Source organism: Vulpes lagopus, chromosome 10 (genome assembly GCF_018345385.1).
Source record: "Vulpes lagopus strain Blue_001 chromosome 10, ASM1834538v1, whole genome shotgun sequence".
Classification (NCBI taxonomy): domain Eukaryota; kingdom Metazoa; phylum Chordata; class Mammalia; order Carnivora; family Canidae; genus Vulpes; species Vulpes lagopus.
This window is the reverse complement of record NC_054833.1, coordinates 2,000,004-2,017,335: the sequence shown is the minus strand read 5'-3', so window position 1 is coordinate 2,017,335 and position 17,332 is coordinate 2,000,004.

Here is a 17,332-nt window from a genome sequence, read left to right as displayed (position 1 = left end):
ATAGTTGAATCTTTTTTTAATCCAATCTGACAATATCTGTCTTTTAAGGTTTAGTTCATTTGCATTTAATTGATTAATTAAATGAAATGTATTATCATGTAATTAATTTATTATAATGAAACAATGGAATAATGTGAATTGAGTTTACTTTCCTGCTATTTGCTTTCTTTTTGTCCTATATCTCTTTGATCCTTTACTCTTTTCTGTTTTATTTTGGTTTAATTGTGTATTTTTTAGCATTTCACATTATTTCTTTTCTTGTTTTTTAGCAATTTGTTTTTGTGCTTGCTCTAGGAATTCATTATTATTTAAATTTATCACAATCTATCTTGAGTTAATATTATACACTTCATTTCTCATGTGAGAACTTTATAACAGTTCAATAACAACCTCAGTTCAATATAACAGTTCAATAACAACCTCACTTATATATATTTTTGCTATTATTGTTATAGTTTCCCTTTTTTTCTGAATGCTTTAAATATTTTATTTTTGGATTTCAGCAGTTTGATATAAGTTATGCTTAGCTGAGGCTTTCTGTGTATATATTTTTAAAGATTTTATTTATTTATTCATGAGACACACAGAGAAAGAGAGAGGTAGAGACACAGGCAGAAAGAGAAGCAGGCTCCATGCAGAGAGCTTGATGTGGGACTCAATCCCAGATCCCGGGATCATGCTGTAAGCCAAAGGCAGATGTTCAACCACTGAGCCACCCAGGCGTCCCCGCTTTCTGCTTATTTGTTCTACTTAGAGTCCATCAAGCTGAATTTGTGAGTTGAATTTTTTCAACAACTTTGGAAATTTTCATTCATTATTTCTTTAGATATTTTACTGGCTCTCTGCTCCTTTTTTATGAGACTCGAATTATACATATATTAGACTGATTGATACTATATTAAGAAGTCACTCACACTCTTCATTCATTTCAGTGTTTTCTCTTTCTGTGTTTCAGTTTCACCAATCCTTTCTGTGGTTTCTGATCTGCTGTTAAGTTATATCCAAGTAAATTTTTGTTTAAATATAATATTCACATTTAGGATTATCTTTTGATTACTTTTATATTTCTCTTGCTATTATCCTTCACTTAGTCTACTTATCTTTTCATGAAAATTCTTTGTATTAGTAATAGAGTTGTAAAAATTTTTGTCTGCTAATCAGTGTGTTTACTTCTACTATTTTTCTTTTTATTATGAATATGTTTTATAATTTTTAAAAACTAGATCCCAAGCATTATATTTAGAAAAACATTGGAAACTGTGGTAAAGTGTTTATTTTCTAGAGAAAGATTACTGTTTCCTTTCTGCAATTTAGAGTGGAAAGCTAATAATTCTCATTCCTTTAAGAATTGATTTGAGTAGGAATTGATCCATATTTTAATTAAGTTGAGTTCTTGTCTGATTTGTCTAACCCATAATCTCTCCTATTGCTCCTTCCCTGAGGGGTGGATTTCTTTGACATTGCCAGTATTTTAGCTGGCAAGAGTTTGAACTCTGATTTTAAATAGTTTTGGTTTAATCCTGGCAGAGCTTCAAAATACAATTACCACAAGAACATGCAGAATGAGAGTCCTCTGTTTCTGAGTTCCTGCTTTTTGTAGTTGTGTAATTGCCAATCAAACCATAAAACATTTTCGTTATCCCTCAAAGCCTCCTTGTACTGCATTTACAGTCAATTCTTTCCTACCTTGACTCCAGATAACCACTGATCAATCATTATACTAATGCCTTTTCTAGAATGCTATATAAATAAAATCTTAAAAACATAGCCTTATATATCTAGTCTTCCCCACTTTATTGTAATGTTCTTGAGCTTCATCCATGTTGTTCTATGTATCAGTAGTTTATTTTGTTGTGAAGAGTATTCCATTGTATGGCTATACCACAGTTCATTTATCCATTCATTAGTTAATAAACATTTAGGTCATTGGATCCAGTACCTATTTTGGCTGTTATGAATGCAGTTTCTATGAATATTTGTGTGCAAGTCTTTGTCAGGACATATGTGTTTATTCATCTTGGATAATTGCTTTGGAATAGCATTGGTGAGTTATAAGTATATATTTAATTTTTAAAAGAGATTTTATTTATCTATTCATGACAGAGAGAGAGAGAGAGAGAGAGAGAGGCAGAAACACAGGCAGAGGGAGAAGACGGCTCTATGCAGGGAGCCTGACAAAGGACTCGATCCCGGGTCTCCAGGATCACACCCCAGGCTGAAGGTGGCACTAAACCACTGGGCCATTGGGGCTGCCCAGTATATATTTAATTTTATGAGCAACAGCCAAATTACTTCCCAACATGGAAAAATCATTTTATATTCCTACCAGCTCTCTGTGAGAGTTCCAGTGCCTGTATATCCTTACCAAAATTGGTATTGCCAGATTTTTTTATTCTCACCATTCCTAAGATTAAAATGCCATCTTTTGGCAAAATTCATATAGGGAGCAGTTTGGTAGAAGAAAAATTATTGGGTTGAGTGATTTTCTTTGGGGACTTTTCTCATTCCAGTCTGTCTACTAGCCTAAATGGCTCAGCTGGTTTTTCTTCATCCTCTAAGTTCTGTTTGTCAATGGTAGGCCTGCTTTTTGGCTTGGCTGACTTGGCATACTTCACACATACTGGGTCAAGTGCTCTTCTTTCTCCACTATGCTCCTGGAAGGTATGGATATGGCTTTGGTTCTTTGGTTATCTACAAAATGTTCTGTGGAATTCAGTTCATCAATTTTTTCTCATATCTTCTCTTTTTCAATATCCTTAAGGAAAAGCATGATAATTATATAATTTCATATATTTTTTCGTTTCTGTATTTTAACACCAAAATGAAGAACTCACATAATTTTTCACATCTCATAACCATAAGTGGCATTTCTGCTTCCCTTTTTAAAGATATTTTTAGAAGTGCTGCCCAGGAATTTCTTTTTATCTCATTGGCCTGATTGGGACACATGGCTACCTTTATTGGTAAAGAAGGTTGGAAAATTTATTATTATTACTATTAATTATTATTATTATTTTAAAGATTTTATTTATTTGAGAGACAGAGAACATGAGTGGGGGGAAAGGGCAGGAGAGGGAGAAGCAGGCTCCCCGCTGAGTAGGGCACCCAATAGAGGGCTCTACCAGGACCCCAGGATCATGACCTGAGCTGAAGGCAGATGCTTAGCCAATTGAGCCACCTAGGTACACTTTATTATTATTACTAACTATGCACATTGGCATCCCTAATAAAATTGAGGTCCTGTTAGTAGGCAACTAATAGTCTCTATTATAATATTATAAGACTATTAAATACTTGTCTTAAAGCACTGTTATCATAATTTTTTATGATTTTGATATCCATGTAGATCTTTTCAAATAATCTGGCATCCCAGTTCATTAGGTTTCTTTCCTCCAATGTTTGTCTTTTAGCGTATCTCAGCAACTAACTGACGAGGTGATATCCTCTAGTCTTTATCATAACCAGTAACTTTAACTTTTCTGTATTTAAGTTTCAATCATTTTAACCTCTGGTCACTACCTCTTATTTTTGCCACTTAGTCTGTCTAATATTCTGACTCCAAAAGTCCTTTGATTCCATTGGGAACTATAATTCATTGGTTTTACTGACTTTTAATGTCCCAAAGCTTCCTTGTGGTCTTACCTAGCTTAAATTCCATGGCCCATTATTATTATTGCTCCCATGCATATGTACTTTCTTTTTCTTCCATGCTATATTGATTTTATTTTGTTAAACTGTAATCTTGATCAAATCAATCATCATCTCAATATTTGTGGTGTCTGAATATGAGTAGAAAAAAACCTCCAAGTATGCCTATCATCTCATTTATATTTATGATTAGTAACTCTATTTCGTTCATTTTCCCACTCTCCTGAATGACTAATTCAGTTTTTCTCCTCTCCTATATGGGTATGTCTTTATCATGACAAAAAGAAAAAAAGTGTATCAGCCTGTGAGTGTGTTTTAAAATACAATGTTGAATGAATATATTCCTCATGGAGAACATTCTGTGAGAATCCTAACTGTATATAAGCAACTGAGATTTGTTTATCATAGGTTGTTTCTGATTTACAAATCACTGCTCTACTAAAAAAGATTGTCATTGTGATATTTTAATCTGTCACTATTTTTTCCTCAAAGTGTTCATTTGCCCATTAAGTGAGGGTAAAAGACTATAGCTCTTGGCAAGTATAATTATATTCAGAAGTCGTAATGAGCATTCATTTTATAACACAAAGAGATATTTCTAAGGTATATATAGAGTGGCTACGTTTTTTTGGGTACTCATAAACTTCAGGAGTCTAAATCTGGGATGCTTAATTTTCTGCAACTGTGTAGAGGAAAATAAAAGACTTGAGATATATGTCATTCATAGGCATATATATTCCCCAGAATATACTCTCTTCCACTTTCTGGGAGAATTTGCTAGTATAGCATTTGAAACATGATTTCAGATCTTATATCTTTGAAGGGATGTAAATTATAGACAAAAAATATTTTCAAAAATAATTAAATATACTGAAATATAGATGGGTATGCATATGGATTCCAAAATAAAAGTAACTTTGTTTTGTTATTCTTTTGAAAAGGTTGAGGATGATCTGAATTCATTCTTGATATGTTGCTCACAATTTGTAGCTCAGTTAGAAGAAGCAGCTAAGGAAGAACGTAATGTATGTATTCTGTGTAAACTATCAAGTATAAAATATTTAATGTTATAATGATTTAAATTCTTTGTAATGTTAATAAAAATTTTTGTATTAATAAATTTTATATTAGTTTATTAAAATCATTAGTTGTTATTAAGGGTAATTTTAGCAATATGATATTTAAAACTCTATTGGCTGTTTGAACGTGAATGTGATTATCCATTTAGTAGTAGTATTCTAGATACAATGCTTTAAGGAGTTATAAAAGGCATTGGACAGTATTATTTATTTTTTCTATTCTTAAGGTAGGCATTTAGATCTGTGAATTTTACTTTACAGCATTGATTGGGTTATTAGTTTTTCATATTTACAAATGAAAATATATTGTGGTATTAATAGTATTTATATTGTTTAAAAAACATTTTAATTTAAACTCAATTTAGTTAACATATAGTGTATTATTAGTTTCAGGGGTAGAATTTAGCGATTCATCAGTTGCATATAAAACCCAGTGCTTATTACATCAAGTGCCTTCCTTAATGCTCATAACTCAGTTACTCCATTCCTCACCCCCTCTCCTCCAGCAACCCTCAGTTTGTTTCCTACAGTTAAGAGTCTCTTAGGGTTTGCCTCCCTCTCTGTTTTTATCTTATTTTATTTTTCTTTCCCTTCCCCTACATTCAACTGTTTTGTTTCTTAAATTCTACATATGAGTGAAATCATATGGTATTTGTCTTTCTTTGATTGACTTATTTCACTTAGTATAATACTCTCTGGTTCCATCCAAATAAGATAATTTATATTATAAAATAATATAATTAATGAAAATTTCAAAAAATACATGAATAAAGAAGAAAACAAAAATGGCCGTAATCCTATTTTCCCAAGATAACCCAACTATTGTTTACATATTTTTGTTTCCCCTCCTGATTTTCCAAAGTTATAAAGATTTAGAAAAAAAAGAAATAATACTGTACATACTATTTGGTAATGCACTTTTATTATTTTTTGACTTTTAGAAAATAGTATTTATTTTTTCATTTGTACACATATTATTTTTATTTTGTTAACGATTTATTTATTTATTTTGAGAGACAGAGTAGGAGCAGGAGGAGTGACAGAGGGAGAAGGAGAGAGAATCTTAAGCAGATTCCCCACTGAGTACAGACTTGGGGACTCAATCTCATCTCCTGAGCCAAAACCAAGAGTTGGATGCTTAACCAATTGAGTCACCTGGGCACCCCTGATTATAAACATATTATTGTAGAGCATTTGAAATTGAGAAAAGTATATAGGAAAACAAGTTACCTATAATTTAAATCTAGTATATATACACCATTGACATTTTAGAACACGTTTTCTAATATTCTGTGAGTATATATACACACACACATATATACACATGCATATATATGCATTCACGTGATGTATATGTCTGTATATGCACATTCATTTATATGTATATTGATAATATTTTTTCTAATTTTTTATTGTGGCAAAATACACAGAACATAACTTACTGTATCAACCATTTTTAAGTGTACAGTTTAGTGGTATTAAATACATTAATATTGTGCAACAATCACCCTCATCCATCTCAGAACTCTTCATCTTGCAAAACTGAAACTGTACGCATTAAACAATAAACTCCTTATGGCCCCCTCCCCTGGTAACCACCATTCTACTCTGTTACTATGAGTTTGGCTGGCTGACTTTCTTTTTTTCTTTCTTTCTTTCTTCTTTCTTTCTTTCTTTCTTTCTTTCTTTCTTTTTCTTTTTTCTTTCAAGATCATAAGTGAGATCATGCAGTATTTGTCTTTTTGTGTCTGGCTTATTTTACTTAGCATAAGGTCTTCCAGATTTATCCCTGTTGTCACAAATGTCAGGATTTCCATCTTTTTGTGGTGGAATAATATTCCTGTGTGTGTGTGTTACAATTTCTTTATCCAATCATCCATCCAGAAACACTTAGGGTTTTTTTTCCATATTTTTGTTATTGTGAATAATGCTGCAATGAACATGGGAGTGCAAGTATTTTCTTTGAGATACTAATTTGCTTTCTTTGGATATGTATCTGGAAGTAGGATTGCTAGATCATAGATCACACAGCAGTTCTGTTTTTAAGTTTTATTTTTTTTACGTATAGAGGTTTTTGTTTTGGTTTGGATTTTTTTTTATAGATTTATTTATTCATGAGAGACAGAGAGAGGCAGAGACACAGGCAGAGGGAGAAGCAGGCTCCATGCAGGGAGCCCAATGCGGGACTCCATCCTGGGTCTCCAGGATCATGCCCTGGGCCAAAGGCGGTGCTAAACCGCTGAGCCACACGGGCTGCCCTGTTTTTAAGTTTTATAGGAGTCTTACTGTTTTCCATGGTTGCTGTACCAATTTCCTTCCCCACCAATGGTGCATAGGATTCCTTTTCTCCAAATCATTGTCAACAATCGTTTTCTCTGGGACGCTTCCGTGGCTCAGCGGTTAAGCACATCTGCCCTTGGCTCAGGTCGTGATCCTGGAGTCCTGGGACCGAGTCTCATATCGGGGTCCCTTGCTTCTCTCTTTGCCTGTGTCTCTGCCTCTCTCTCTTTGTCTCTCATGGATAAATAAATAAAATATTTTAAAAAAACAATTGTTTTCTCTTATCTTTTTGATAATAGCCATTCTAGCAGGTGTGAGAGTATTTCATTGTGATTTTGATTTGCATTTGCTTGACAATGATTAGGGATGTTGAGTACCTTTTCATGTTATTGGCCATTTGTATGTCTTCCTTGGGAAAAAAAAATCTTTTGCCCATTTAAAAAATCTTTTTTTTTTTACTATTGAGTTGTATTAGTTCCTTTTCTATTTTGGATATTAATCCCTTATCAAATATATGCTTTGCAAATATTTGCCTTGTTTTTAATCCTAGAGAAAAGTCTATCAGTCTTTCTCCAGTAAATATGCTCTTTGTGTGGCCTGTTTATATGTGGACTTTTATGTTGAGTTAGTTTGCTTCTATTCTTAGTTTATTGATTTTTTTTTTAATCAGGAAGGAGTGTTGAATTTTTGTCAAGATGATCATGTGGTTTTTTGTCCTTCATTTTGTTTATGTGGTATATTAAATTGTTTCATATCATTACAAATAGTGAGTTAGTGAGCTAGGCTTATGTTCACACATAAATTCTATTTGATTTTACTGTGTGACCCTTTTACTGTGCTTGTTTTTTGTTTTTTTGTTTTTTTTTTGAAAGTAGGCTCCATACACAGTGTGGAGCCAAATGCTGGGCTTTGATCATTAGACAAGACCTGAGCTGAATGCTTCACCAACTGAGCCACTCAGGTGCTCCTTAATATGCTTTAAAATTCTGTTTGCTAGTATTTTATTTAGAATTTTTGCATCATTTTTTCATCATTATTAATCAGGAATATTGGTCTGTAGTTTTTTTATGTCTTTGTTTGGTTTTGATATCATAATGCTGACCTCATGGAGTTGGTTTACGAGTTTCCTCCTTTTTGATTCTTTGGAAGAGTTTGAGAAGGGTTGGTATTCTTTTTAAAATGATAGAATTATCCAGTGAAGCCATCTGGTTTTGGGCTTTTATTTGTTAGGAGGTTTTTGATTACTGTTTCAATCTCTTTACTAGTTACAGGTCTGTTCAGAGTTCAGGCCTTGGTAGATTGTATGTTTCTAGGAATTTATCCATTTCTTCTAAGTTATCCAAAAAGTCTTTTAGAGTCTTTGAGTGAGTGGACATCAATGTAATATCTCTTTCATTTCCAATTTTAGTTATTTAAATGTTTTCTCTTTTTTTCATTCTTAATCTACCCAAGGGTTTGTCACTTTTCAAAAATTACCTTTGGTATCATGTTTTCTAATTCTCCATTTCATTTATCTCTGCTCTAATATTTATGATCTCCTTTCTTCTGCAAACACTGGGTTAAAAACAATTTTTTTTATTGTTCCTTTAGGTGAAAGGTTAGGTTGTTGGTTTGTGATTTTTTTAAGTGTAAACATTTACTACCATAAACTTTTTATACTGATTTGCTGAATTCATAGTTTTGGTATTTTGTGTTTTGTTTCCATTTACCTTCAGATATTTTCTAAATTCCTTTATGATTTTTTCTTTGATCTGTGGGTTGTTGAAGAGCATGTTGTTTAATTTTCACATAGTTGTGGATTTTTTTTCTTTCTGCTACTGATTTCTAGTTTTACCCCATTGTATTTGAAAATTTGCTTTGTGTGATTTTGATCTTAAAATTGTTAAAACTTGTTTTGTGTCCTAACATGTTGAAAATGTTCTATATGTGTTTGAGGAGAACATGTATTTTGCTGTTGTTGAGTGGGATATTCTCATAGGTTTGTTATGTCTATCTATTTTACAGTATTATTAAGCCCTAATTGATATGCTGTCTAATTGTTCTTGCCATAACTGAAAGTAGGGATATTGAAATATTCTATTATTGTGTTGCTGTCTGTTTTCTCCCTTTGGTTCTGTTAGTGTTTGCTTCATATATTTGGATGCTTTAATGTCAGGTGCATGTATATTTATAATTTTATATCTTCCTAATGAGTTGACCCTTTTATCATTTTATAGTATCCTTTGTTTTCTTTTTTTGGTAGTTTTGTCTTAATTTCTATTTTGTCTAAGAATGGCCACCTCTGCTATCTTTAGGTTCCTTTTTCTGTGGAATATCTTCTTCTGGCCCTCTATTCTGAGCCTGTATGGGTCCTAAGACTTAAGGAGAGCCTCTTATAGGTAACATATAGTTGGAATTTTTTTTAAAATTTTGTATTCTGTGTCTTCTCATTGGTGTGTTTAATCCACTTACACTTAATGTAATTACTGGTAGGAAAGGCTTACTATTGCCATTATTTTAATGATTTCTGTTTGGTAGCTTTGGGTTCCTCTTTTTTTCTCTTGGTATCTTCTTTTGTGTTTTGTTGATTTTTTTTTTGTAGTGACATATTTTGATTCCCTTATTGTTTCCCTTTTTGTATATTCTGTAGATATTTCCTTTGTGGTTACCATTGCAATTATATAAAATTTATTCAAGTTATAACAATTTATTTTAATTTGATAATAACTTTATTGCACGTGAGAACTCTACTATACATCCCTGCCCCTCCTATTTTATGTTACTAATGACATAAATTACCTCATTTTACATTGCATAGTAATATATAATTTAGATTTATAATTTTCATCTTTAAAAAATTCTGTACCAGATTTATACAGGGTTTATTCACCTACTTTATAGTACAGGATATTTGTTAATATATTTACCTTTATCAGGGAATTTTATATTTTTCATATGGTTTTGTGTTGATGTTTAAATGTCTTTTTCTTTTAACTTTCAGGACTTTTAGGACTCCCTTCAGAATTTCTTGTAAGGAAGGTCTAGTCGTGTTGATTTCCTTTCAGCAGTTCTTTTTATCTGAGAAAGTCTTGATTTCTCCCTCATATTTGAAGGACAGTTTTGCCATATTATAGTATTTTTGTTTGGCAGTCTTTCTTTCAGTGCATTGACTATATCAACTTGCTCCTTGTAGCCCATAATCTTAATGGTTAAAAACATGCTGATGATCTGATGAGAATTTTCTTATATGTTACTCTCTTGCTGTTGACAAGGTTCTTTGTCACTATTTTTTTAAAAGATTTTATTTTATTTATTCATGAGAGACAGAGAGAGAGGCAGAGACACAGGCAGAGGGAGAAGCAGGGCTCCATGCAGGCAGCCTGATGTGGGACTCAATCCTGGGTCTCCAGGATCAGGCCCTGGGCCAAAGGTGACGGTAAACTGCTGAGCCACCTGGGCTGCCCTTCTCTGTGACTTTTGACAGTTTGATCTCAGTGTAGATCTCCTCAGATATTTTCCTAGTTAGAGTTTGTCAAGTTATTTGAATTCATATGTCTGTTTTTCTCCTTAGACTTGGGAAACTTTCAGTCATTATTTCTTCAGATAAGTCTCATGCTCCTTTCTTTTTTCTTACTTCTTCAATTCTCATATATTTTTTTCTGTTCCATGCTATCCCACATGTTCTTTTTTTTTTTTTTTTTTTCCTTTTGCCTTGATTATTTTGAGGGTCTTGTCTTCCAGGTTACCGATTCTTTCTTCTACCTGGTCAAGTCTGTCATTGAGGTGCTATAATGAATTTTTCAATTCAGTTATTGTATTCTTTAGTTTCTGAATTTCTGTGTAGTTTTTCTTCATAGTTTTAATTTTTTTAAGATTGTATTTATTTTTTCATGAGAGACACAGAGAGAGGCAGAGACATAGACAGAAGGAGAAACAGGTTCCTCACAGGAAGCCCAAAGCAGATCTGAATCCCCAGACCAGGATCACGCCAGGAGGGGAAGGCAGACACTCAACCACTGAGATACCCAGGCCGCCCCATAGCTTTTATTTTTAATATTCTCATGTTCATGTATTGCTTTCCTGATTTCCTTTGTTTTTATTTTTAAAGATTTTATTTATTCATGAGAGACACACAGAGAGAGGCAGAGACACAGGCAGAGGGAGAAGTAGGTTCCTTACAGGAAGCCCAATTTGGAACTCGATCCTGGAACTCTGGGATCGCAACCTAAGCCGAAGGCCGATGCTCAACTGCCAAACCACCCAGGCATCCCTTCCTGATTACCTTTGGTTGTTTATTTGTGCTCTCTTTTAGCTCATTAAGTATCCTTATCATGACAATTTTGAATTTTTTGGCAATTCGTATATTTCTGCTGCTTTAGTTTCTGGAGATATAATTTGTTCTTTTAAATGTGCTAAGATTCCCCTTTCCTTTGTATGTCTTACTACTTTTTTGTTGTTCAGATTTGGCATCTGAGGCATCAGCCAACTCTTCTAGAGTTTGTGGTCTGATTTTCTATAGGGAAGACTTTCTCCATTTAGTGTGCCTGGATTCTGGAGACCTCTTAAGTCTTTTTTGAGTAGATGTTCCATCTGGGTTTATGCATGAGGCTTGTAGGTTTCTACTCAGGTACTCCCCCTAGTGCCTCTCTGATACTATTATAAATTTCAGTACCGGAGCTCCACCTAATGTCTGCTTTTGTTACTGCAAACACTGGTGCATGGTGTACTCTGTTTTTAGTTCTGAGATTCTCAATCTGGCATCCTTTTGCTATCAGTACTTGGATAGAGGCAAGAGGGAAACTGGCCTCTTGGACAACCCCGTGCCGCAATTGTCAGAATGTTGGATGTGTGTTTTACTCCTTTCCATACCCAAGGGGAAAATAAGAGTTGAGGGACTTCTTCCTAATTGTACTGCATTGTGCGAGAATAGGGAGAGGCTCTGGGCAGTTAATCTTGAGAGTATCAATTTTTTTTTATTGGACTTTGATGTGGTTGATTTTGTCCTTGTCTAAGGTACAGGAAACTTTTAACTAGTTTTTGGATTTCTCAGAGTCATTTGGGTTGTTTGATGCTAAAACCCTATTTTTCTAGAGGAAGGGGGATTTTAGGCTTCATATTCACCATCTTGCTCATAAAATATTATTTCTTTAATGAGGAATGGTATTAGAAACCAAGATCTGATAGTTAATTTTGCCCAGTGATCCTGGACTGTCTTTGCTTTTCTACTGTTTCAGCAGATAGAACTTGGAAATGTATGTAGGTATGCACACATATACATATACATAGTTCATATACTCTTATCCCTATATATAATTAAAGTCCACATATACATGAATATATACACGGATAGATATATTTAGAAATCTGGAATTCTCACAGACACCTTGAATTCCAGTCTCTCACTTCAGGACTTATTCTTGCTTTCATTTCATGTGTATATGTCCTTTCCACAGTGAGAATTCTAACTCTTAACATCAATACAGTTACTCTTTTGCTCAAACCTATAATACTTCAAAGATCATTTAAGAATTTCTTCTCCTATATCAATACAAAAACAAACTTACTAAAAAGATTTTCAAAAGATTTCTTTTGAACTACCCATCCCTCTGACACTTAGCAGCATTCTTGTCCAAGACTGAGTACAAGGTATTTATTAAATTTTGTATTGATGAGTTTCTTGGATTAGCTCTTTTTTCTTTTTCCTTTACTAGTTTCTCCAGTTTAAGTTTTTTTAATTTTTATTTATTTATTTATGATAGTCACAGAGAGAGAGGCAGAGACACAGGCAGAGGGAGAAGCAGGCTCCATGCACCGAGAGCCCGATGTGGGATTCAATCCCGGGTCTCCAGGATCACGCCCTGGGCCAAAGGCAGGCGCTAAACTGCTGTGCCACCCAGGGATCCCTCCAGTTTAAGTTTAAAAGCAAAAACCTTAACTCAAAAATATACGCATACCTCCTTTTTCGTTGTAGCATTATTCACAATACTTAAGATATGGCTATATACATCAATAGATGAATAGATAAAGAAGATGGGTATATGTATACAGTGGAATATTAATTTGGTTATGAAAAGAATGAGATCTCACCATTTGCGACAGCATGGATGGGCTTAATGTTTTATACTAAGTGAAATATGTCAGAGAATGACAAATATATGATTTCGCTCATTTATGGAACTAAACAAATGAACAAAACAATTATGGACAGAGCCATAAATATGGAGAACAAACTAGAGAGTTCGGTTGTTGGAGATGATGGGAGTGGGCCAAAAGTAAAGGGAAGTGAGACATTCAGGCTTTAAATTATGTAATGAATAAGTCAGAGGGAAGAAAGGTACAGCATAGGGAATGTAGTCAGTGATATTGTAATAGCATTGTATGGTGACAGATAGTAGCTACATTTGCATTGAACACAGCATGATGTATGAAGTTGTCAAATCACTATGTTATACACCTGAAACTAATGTAACATTGAGTGTCAATTATACTTCAATAAAAAAAAGAGGGATGCCTGGGTAGCTCAGTGGTTGAGCATCTGCCTTTCACTCAGGACATGATCCTGGGGTCCTGGGATCAAGTCCCACATTGGGTTCCCCACAGGGAGCCTGCTTCTCCCTCTACCTATGTCTCTGCCTCTTTCTCTCTGTCTCTCATGAATAAATAAGTAAAATCTTAGAAAAAAAAAACCCTAAAAACCTTCTGCACAGTAAACCATCAATAAGAGGAAAAGATAACCTCTGGAATGGGTGAAAATGTTTGTAAAGCATATATCTGATAAGGGGTTAATATCCAAAATATATACCAAATTTATACAATTCCCTGCGAGGGTGGGGGGGAAGACCCAAACAATCCAATTAAAAAATGGGACAGATGAACATTTTTTTCCAAAGAAGACATTCAAATGGCCAATGTGTATATGGAACGGTGTTCAGTGTCACTAATCATTAGGGAAATGCAAATCAAAACCACAATGAGATATCACCTCATACTTGTTAGAATGACTATCATAAAATAGATAAGAGAACACATGCTTGCAAGGATATGAAGAAATGGCAACTCTTGTATATGACTGGTGGCTATGTAAATTTCCACTAAGGAAAAAATACAGAATTTCTCAAAAATCTAGAAATGTAATTACAGCATGTTCTAGAAATTTCACTTCTGGGTATATATCAAAAGGAAGTAAAATCATCTTGAAGAGATAATGCACCCCTATGGTTATTGCAGCATTATTCACAAAAGCCAAAGACATGGAAACAACTTAAATGTCCCTCAGTCAATGAATGGATAAAGAAAATGTGGTATCTATATATTCAATGGAATATTACTCTTACATAAAGAAGAAGGAAATTCTGCCATATGCAGCAGTATGGATGGACCTTGAGCACATTACGCTAAGGGGAATAAGTCAAACAAGGAAAGACAAAGTATGATCTGACTTATATGTAAAAAAACTGGATTGAGAACAGATTGGTGGTAGGCAGAGGTGGTGGGGAGATGAGAGGTGGGAGAAATGGGTGATGATGATCAAAAGATACAAGCTTCTAGTATAAGATAAATAAGTTCTGGGGATATAATGCACTGCATGGTGACTACAAAAATAGAATAAAAACTAAAAAATAAAGGTAAAGGATAGACAAATATATGGTAACTTAAAGCTAGCATGGCTTTATTATTGTTAGACAAATTTGAAGGTAAGGCAAATAAAATTAGAGATGAGTTTCCATACAAGGATCAAAAGTTTGGTTCACCAGGAATATATAACAGTCCTTATGTTCAGCTGCATAATAATACAGCATGAGGTGGGTGGTAGGGTGCTGTCCAGCAAGATGTGGTATACGTGTTGAACCAACTGTGGTGCTATGTTCCCAGTTACTAGAGTTACACAGGTCCAGGAATCAAAGAGGTTAGATTTGCCTCCTCTTCTCATGACTCCCAGTGATCTACTTTGGTAATATTAATTTCCAGGCCTGCAAGTCTAGGTACTGTGGGATTAGAGGCTACCATCCTACAGAGGTGCATTTTTTTTTTTACATGATGTACAATAATAGTTTCATTGAACCTCAAACAAGTGTCCGATCCAAGTTCAGAAATTCATTCTAGCTTCTAATTGAAGTACATCGTGTTTCTTTGCCTGACAGCTGTGTCTGGCTGCAGAGGTCCCACAGGACTGGCAGACTGGGACTGCTGCAGAGCTAATATTCCCAGAATGGATGAATAAGCATCCTTCATGGGCATGTATGAAGTGTTCTTACACATGCTCTAAAATGGTCCCTCATGAGATTAAGCCTTAGTTTCTCCTAGTAACAACTCATGTGTATGGTCTATATGCACCATTCTTTGTTCGATTTCTTTATCTCTCACCATGTTTTTTGAGTTTGCCTTACAAACCACTTGCACACAATTCTTGTCTTGGTATCTGCTTTTGGGGGAACTCAAACCAGGATATTTCCCCAACTTGGTATAAGAGGCTATGTTAGAATATGTTATTCTTGAACCTATAGCTTATATAGACATTTAGATAAAGGTAAATTATAGGGCAATTTTACTTGTAAGCAGATGTAAAAAATCCTAAACAAAGCATAGCTAGTTGAATCCAATAATTTATTTTGTCTTTCTGTATGAATTGACCATTTGGTTATGATGAAATAGTGTTTCATTTGTCTATGGTAATATTTCTCATCCTATAGTCTGTTGTCTGATATTGATACAGTTACTCCAGTTTTTTTTTGATGATTAGTGTTGTTATGATACTTCTTCTACTTAACCTATTTATATATTTATATTTAAAATGTGTTTCCTATAGAGAAAGCTTTTTTAAAAAAATTTTTTAAAAAAAGAAAAAAAAAGAAAAAATATAAGTATGATGATATCTGCCTTTAATTGGAGTGTTTTGACCAGATGCATAGTATAATTGTAACATATTAGGGTATAAGACTTCCATTTTTGCCTTTTTTTTTTACATATAGCATTATGCCATTTGTTCCTCTGTCTTGCCCTGCCTTAATTAATTTTTTTTATTTTTAATTTTTTAAAAAGATTTATTTATTTGAGGGGGTTGGTAGGGACAGAGAGAGAGGGAGAGAGACAATTTTAAGCAAACTCCCTGTTGAGTGTGGAGTCTGTTCCTAAGGTAACTACTAACAAAAAATTTAAAAATATACAGAAAAGGAAAATGAATCAAAACAGTATGCTAAATTAAACCAAATAAAACAAATTAATAAAAGAAATGAGTTTCTAAAATAGCATGATATACAGAAAAATAACATGCCAGCAGAAATAAATTCTTCCAGGTAGGTAGTTACATTAAATATAGATTAAGTGGAGCCTGAGTGGCTCAGTCAATTACGTGTCTGTTTTCAGCTCAGGTCTTGATCCCAGCCTCCTGGGATCAAGCCTGGCATCAGGCTCCTCCTTGCTCAACAGGGAGTCTGCTTCTCCCTCTCCCTCTGCCCCCACCTTCTTGTGCTCATTCTCTTATAAAATACAAAAAGAATTATTTATTTATAAATAAATATAGATTAAATTTTGCAATAAAAACCAAAGACTGGCGTTTCAATTCCAATTTGAGGAATCTCTATCCTGTTTTCCATAATAGCTGCACCAACTTACATTCCCACCAACAGTATAGGAAAGTTCTCTTTCTCTACATCCTTGTCAACATTAGTTATTGCTTGTCTTTTTGCTACTAGCCATTCTGACAGGTGTGAGGTGATATGTTGTTGTGGTTTCAATTTTCATTTCTCTGATAATTAGTGATTTTGAGTATCTTTTCATCTTTTCATGTATCTATTGGCTATCTATATGTCTTCTTTGGAAAACTGTTTAGGTCTCTGCCATTTTTTTTATTGGATTGTGGTTTTTTTTCTTTATCTTTTCTTTCTTCTTTCTTTGTATATTTTGGATGTTAACCCCTAATGAGATATATAATTTGCAAATGTCTTCTCCCATTCAGTAGATTGCTTTTTTGTTTTGTTGATGGTTCATTTGCTATGCAAAAGCTTATTTTGATGTAATCCTAATAGTTTATTTTGCTTTTTTTTCTCTTTCCTTAGGAGACCTATCTAGAAAAAATTTGCCATGGTCAGTATCAGACAAAAAGTATCTGTGTTCTCTTTCAGGATTTTTATGGTTTTAGGTATTTAATCCATTTTTTTGTGTGTGGTGTAGAAAGTGGTCCAGTTTCATCCTTTTGTGTATCACTGTCCAGTTTTCCTAGCACCATTAATTGAAGAGAGTATCTTTTTCCTATTGTATATTCTTGCCTTCTTTGTTGTAGATTAATTGACCACGTAAGCATAGATTTATTTCTGGATTTTCTATTTTGTTCCATTGATCTATGAGTG